Source organism: Bos mutus, chromosome 26 (genome assembly GCF_027580195.1).
Source record: "Bos mutus isolate GX-2022 chromosome 26, NWIPB_WYAK_1.1, whole genome shotgun sequence".
Lineage (NCBI taxonomy): Eukaryota > Metazoa > Chordata > Mammalia > Artiodactyla > Bovidae > Bos > Bos mutus.
This window is the reverse complement of record NC_091642.1, coordinates 13682322-13689376: the sequence shown is the minus strand read 5'-3', so window position 1 is coordinate 13689376 and position 7055 is coordinate 13682322.

The window sequence follows — 7055 nt, the reverse complement described above, 5'->3', positions numbered from 1 at the left end:
TAGAAGACAGACTTTCCAAAAGGTTAACCTTTATTCTTACAAAGAATGATTTCTTAAATTACAGTCTTAAAACATTAATAATTGCCAGTGGTTTCAAACAGATCTCCTTTTATCGGGGAGCTGGAATCTTTCGATTCACTAGACCTCCTTGATCTTAGTCTGTATGAATTGTTTAGTTTTATTTGGTGCCACAGTGACTCCACCAAACTTATCAGAAGCCTCCGTTTCTACAGAAAAAGAGAGGTTCAGAACATGTCAATATAATACTGTTAATGTTTTCCACGTTTATGATTCCAAGGTCAAAGTCAAACCTCTTATTGTATTAATAATAGCAAAGCAAAAATAAGCTTTGTAGTTGTGAATTCATGGTTTTAAAGAACAATTTCCCTATGTTTTTATTAATTCAAGCCATCCATTGAACCATTTGAGGATTCCATTATGGATTCCAATGATATATCTCATATTGCATGTTGTACCTTTAATTTTGGAAGGCTGTGAGAATGGATGTGCAAGTGATTCCTTACAGCCATCAACATAAGAGATTTCCTTTGTTCAAATTTATGTCAACTTATAACATTAAAAGTGATATTTAGTAAAATAAAGGTTAAAGCTTAGTAGTGAAATAATTAAAAACCAGTTTTTCTCTACTTGTTATTTAAAATAGTAGTATTAGCACTACAGTTCATATGCTGAGGATTACCAAGGGGACCAACATTCTGGATTCTGATACTATCTGGTCTGTAGTCAGCAAGAATCAGAATTTTAATAAAAAGCAAAAAAAAAAAAAAACTTCCAAGGAAAACCTGGACAGCCTCAGCTCACCAAACCCTTTCCTTCTGAGAGCATATTGACTCTTGTCCCATCCAGCAGTAAGTAATGATCAAGTCAACCAAAACTGTCCATGTGTTACAAGAGGAATTTACTTGGCCAAAGCTCTCATTTAGGACAAAGCTGGAATTGATGTTTGTCTCAGATGACTGAGCGAGAACAGGGAGTGACTTGGCAGCTTCTTCTTCTACCTGTGGAACATACTTTTCCATCGTTCCTACCTGCCACCCCTCCCTACCTTAAACTTGATCTCAGTGGCTGGGAATAGGAATTCAAAATAAGCTAAAGATGCTAGAAGCTTCTGTTCTGTGTGCCAGACCTGGACTGAGTGCCTCTCAAGGGACAAGCTCATCTCCTGTAGTCTCCTAAAAAATACAGGCGTACCCAGTCAAACCTACTTCTCCCACTAATGCAGATATGTGTAAACAGGAAGTGTTCTACATTCGCCTTTTTGCAGGGGGGCCCATTTAGACCCCTCTTGATGGCTGTGAGAAGGACTCTGGCGGTTGGAATGGCTCATGATTACATGGAAAAGCCCAGGTTTCAATTACTTTGAAGAACTAAGCATTTCTTAGTATTTCATCATGAACTTCATGGTTTGATCAGTCATGTTGTTTTGCCAGCGATGCACTTTTGGAATAGTTCTATTTGGTTTGTATCTCATGAATAGCAATCAAAGAAGCTAAGTTTTATTTTTTAAGAAATGGCAAAGCCTATCTCACCTCCTTCCCTTGTTTGATAAACAAGTTACATGTCAGGGGAAGGAGGAGAATTTAAACTTAATCCATATTCACTTCCTCCTGAAATTAGGAGAACTCTTATGATCATAACTCATTTTCCTATTTGAACATTTTTTTGTTTTTTTTTTTTTTTCCCCCATGCCACATGGCCTACAGAATCTTAGTTCCCTGACCAAGGATCGAACCTGTGACCCTGCATTGGGAGCACAGAATCTTAACTACTAGACTACCAGGGAAGTCCCTCCTATTACAACAATTTGACTTGTAAGGAACCAAAGAAATTTTCTGCTTCAGTGTTTGCCATGTTTTGTTCTAGACATATTGACTGGTATGCCCTAGTCACATAAGATTGGAAACATCGGGTTAAAGAAAGCTGAAGATATGTCTTTGCTGAGTCTCGGAAGGGGTAGTTCAGAGCAGTCAGGAGTCTGAACTCCGTAGCTCCTGCTGACTTTGACTCCTGACTCCACCCCTAAGTGTCAAGTCACTCAACCTCTCTGTACCTCAGTTTCTTCACCTGAAAAATAGAAGCAGAAATAGAGTCTATCTCTCAGGGCAGTTGTGAGAACCACTTGAGTTGATATATATAAAACTCTTAGAATAGATCCTGAGATAAAATAAGCACCTTACATGTATTTAGCCATTATTACTATAATTGTTACATTTTCAAAGAGGAGATAAAATAGTTTTCCCCAATCTCATTCATTCATTTATTCAGTCTGTCATTTTTTTCTGCCCAATATAAACATCCTTGAGTGAGAGAGAGTTTGAGAATTCATTGGTCAAGTTGAGGGAAAAAAAAAGTGTTTCCTCCTTTATTTGGGCTTTTTATTGCTACTGCCTGCTTTCCTGGATTTGCTGTTTCACTTTTTGCTGATTTCCACTGTAAGATCAGAGCACAATTTGAGGAACATTCTATAGAAAGACTGAAAAGATTACACTGTTTCTCAATTAATCCCTGCAGGTTTTCCCAAAGCCTGAGAGATAGAGGAAGAATATGGACATTTTGCGAATACAAATTCAAAAGTATATTCATCCCTTTTATTCATTCACTTATTAGTCAAATTTTGTTCCAGTGTCTATGTGTGTCAGGGACTGTTCTAGACACTGGAGATACTCTAGTGAGTAAGACAGTCAAGCATCCAACCTTTGAACTTGGATTCTGGTGGTCACCAATATGTAAACATCCAGAAACCAATAAGAGTCATAATCAAGTCACTTCTGTTTCTTTAGGCTTTTGAATACATTTTAAAAAGGAGGAAGAAATGGCAACATCAGTTTCTCTGAACTTGAGTGAATTTTAAATGATCATATATAACAAATTAATGCCTATGGCACAAAATAGAATAACTGTATATTTAATCTTGTTTAGAAATAACCTCCAAAGTGCAAATACAAGACCCCAGCTTGGATTAAGGAACTCCTACGAACCCCACCCCCGCCTTTACCCTACCCCAAGCCTATGCTACATCCATCTGCCTTTATCAGCCAAAATAATGACATTTCTTATTTCCCTCTCTGCCTTTGTTCAGGATAACCTGCTTAGACTTATAGTTTGTATTTTATGTAAACATTTTTCAGTTTAAGGAGCATATAAAATAGCATATTAACATTGAAGCCTTAAGTCAGAAAGAGACACAGTTGCAATGTTTTTTTTTTTAAGTTTAAAGGGAGGCAGCCATATGTATCTCCATCTCAGACTGAACTCAAACCCTGAAATAAAACATACGAGGTGGCTACAATTTAGCTCATTAATTTTTTTGTTTGCAGAACGCAATTTCGGTGACAACATTGAATAGTTATCATTTTTTATTACAGATTTTAAAATGACAATTAACTGAGTCAGTCACTGGACTTGAAATCATTTTAAGGCAGAAAATTGTGACTATACAAATATTTAATGTAGAGACCACGATTTATTAATGAATTAATAGGCACATATTTTTTCTGATGTTTCATGTTTGCTTCTTTAGTAATCTCATCAACACTAACATATAATATTTGATGTCTTTGAAAAATATAGGCACTCAGAATTATAAACTTTAGAGCTATAAGGGAATTGGAGACCCCCTTCATTGAACCCACTCCTCTTACAAATGAGGAAACTAAGGACCTGCGTGGGTGGTCTGTTGTCTTCAGCCTGAATAAAGATTTTTGTATGAGCAGATTATTTTATTTAGGGTTTATTTAAATTAGGATCATTGTATCTTACTAAAACCTCCTCTATTACGCATAAAATCATCAGTGTCAGCAAGCTTGCTAAACAAAATAAACATCAAGTTTAAAAGTGAAGTTTAAAACACTTTAAAACTGCTTGTTTTTGACATATCTTTTAGGTATAATCTTCATCATAAAAACAAATCAAAACAAAAAATTTCCCGTTTTATTGTGAAGCTATTTTCTAGCTAAACTAAGAGAACTAAAGGGAATAAATGATACTCACTTTTAATTTTTCTATATTAGTATCTGAGAACTGCCATATTTCCAAGTCCATCTCTAGCTTTCTAGGTACTCAAATAAGGTGAACTGGAAGATTAATTTCCCAGTGATAAAAGATAGCTTTAATTTCTACTGGTGCTGTTGTTAACAAGATATACTTTCTATCATTGTCTAAATGTGCCTTAATTTATTATTTCAGTGATTAATTAAAAGAGTCCTAAGTATAACTTAAAAATATGGTTTCACGTTTCCAATGTGTTGATGGCCATGTGTAACCAACACATAATATCACAGAAGACTGGACATCCAGTAGGATTTGGGGATCCTGTTCTCAATAGTGAAACAAGATTTTGGTATAGTAGTCTGTTTACTCTCCTTTGGGAACGTGAATGTGTCATAGTTTTTTGCGGGAAACCCAGATTATATGTAGCCTCTGTGAGGCAAGGGATAGAAGGGAAACACGGTTGTTGGTGGGAATGATGGAAAAAATCATGACAGAGGGAAAAAACAAGAAAAGGGAGCCATCAAGCCAAAAAAAAAAAAAAGGAAGGTTTTTACGATGAAGATTATACCTAAAAGATATGTCAAAAACAAGCAGTTTTAAAGTGTTTTAAACTTCACTTTCAAACTTGATGTTTATTTTGTTTAGCAAGCTTGCTGACACTGATGATTTTATGCATAATAGAGGAGGTTTTAGTAAGATACAATGATCCTAATTTAAATAAACCCTAATCAATGAGAGGCCCCCACATGCAGGATCTCACGGGCTTCCTCATTGAAACTTTTCAACTTTTTCTTTTCAAAAGCTGCTTTCTGATAACTTGAAAACAATGTTTCCCATAGTATATGCTTTCAGATCAAAAACATTTTTTCTAGAGCATTTATATACTTAATATGTAATGTTTCAGAAAAATATATATTACATGTAAATACACTATGTACATATTATTATTAAATATTTCTAGATCATGACATATATAAAAATAGAAATATATATGTGAGTAGTGCATCTAATGAGTGATAGTGAAAGAAATCTCCCCTTAACAAAATAGATTTAAATTTTCTTTAAAAATAATCAAATTTGTTAACAAGGATCAAGTACATAACAGGGTACTTGAATATGCCAAAATTCTGAAGATCATATGCAAACGACATGTTTGAGGAAATTTATCCCTATAAAGACGATTCCCACATGGCACTGGTGGTAAAGAACCCACCCGTGAATACAAGAGACTCAAGAGACTTAGGTTCGATCCCTGGGTCAGGAAGATCCCCTAGAGGAGGGCATGGCAACCGACTCTAGTATTCCTGCCTGGAGAATCCCATGGACAGAGGAGCCTGGCGGGCTACAGTCCATGGGATTGCAAAGAGTCAGACATGACTGAGCAACTTCACTTTCACTTTTCACTTTCATGCAGTGGAGAAGGAAATGGCAACCCACTCCAGTGTTCTTGCCTGGAGAATCCCAGGGACGGGGGAGCCTGGTGGGCTGCCGTCTATGGGGTCCGCACAGACTCAGACACCACTGAAGCAACTTAGCAGCAGCAGCAGCAGACACGACAAGCAACTTAGTATGCCCGTATCCCTATAAAGAGTTACTGTTTGTGTGTTTATCTTTCAGTCTTTTGAAGCTTAACTGTGAAGTGGGAGTAATTCTGAAAAGTACAGGTGTATATTCTTAGCAAGCTGGCTTTTTCAAAGTTCACAAGTACCCTAGTCACCTCTCCCTCTTGAACATTCTGAACAGGTTTCATCCCTCTGCAAGTGGCACGGAGGTAGTAAAGAACGAATGAATCCTGTCTCATCCAGGTCCAGGGAAAGCAGAAAATATTAACCCCAACAAAGCACTCCCCCATACATACAATAGACACATTCCTCATCTGATGCAGGTCATTCAGTATAAGGTAGGAAAAAAGATCTTCACACACAAATGTCCACTTGGAAATAACATGTTGGGTTAGTTGATCAATTCTATAGTTTTACATTTTTTGAACAAGGGATTCCAAGGTAGAGGTCATAATATATTGAATTGGCCAAAAAAGTTCACTCGGGTTTAATCTGAACAAATATGTTGGCCAACACAATATTTTGGTCTAGTATCAATAACCTCAGATATGCAGATGACACCACCCTTATGGCAGAAAGTGAAGAGGAACTAAAAAGCCTCTTGATGAAAGTGAAAGAAGAGAGTGAAAAAGTTGGCTTAAAGCTCAACATTCAGAAAACTAAGATCATGGCATCTGGTCCCATCACTTCATGGGAAATAGATGGGAAAACAGTGGAAACAGTGTCAGACTTTATTTTTCTGGGCTCCAAAATCACTGCAGATGGTGACTGCAGCCATGAAATTAAAAGACGCTTACTCCTTGGGAGGAAAGTTATGACCAACCTAGATAACATATTCAAAAGCAGAGACATTACTTTGCCAACAAAGGTCCGTCTAGTCAAGGCTATGGTTTTTCCAGTGGTCATGTATGGATGTGAGAGTTGGACTGTGAAGAAAGCTGAGCACCAAAGAATTGATGCTTTTGAACTGTGGTGTTGGAGAAGACTCTTGAGAGTCCCTTGGACTACAAGGAGATTCAACCAGTCCATCCTAAAGGTGATCAGTCCTGTTCATTGGAAGGACTGATGCTGAAGCTGAAACTCCAGTACTTTGGCCACCTCATGCGAAGAGTTGACTCACTGGAAAAGACCCTGATGCTAGGAGGGATTGGGGGCAGGAGGAGAAGGGGACAACAGAGGATGAGATGGCTGGATGGCATCACCGACTCGATGGACATGAGTTTAAGTGAACTCTGGAAATTGGTGATGGACAGGGAGGCCTGGCGTGCCTCGATTCATGGGCTCGCAAGAGTCGGACACAACGGAGTAACTGAACTGAACTGAACTGAATATTTCAAGAAAGTAACAATGTTTTAAGAAACAGCTCCAGAGCCAAGCAGGTTCATTTTTCAGAGGAACAAAACCCTTGCGGGCATTTTTGAATGCTGCCTTCAAGATTGAGATGAATCCAAAAAGGGCTTGACAGATGTGATTGTCATCGTG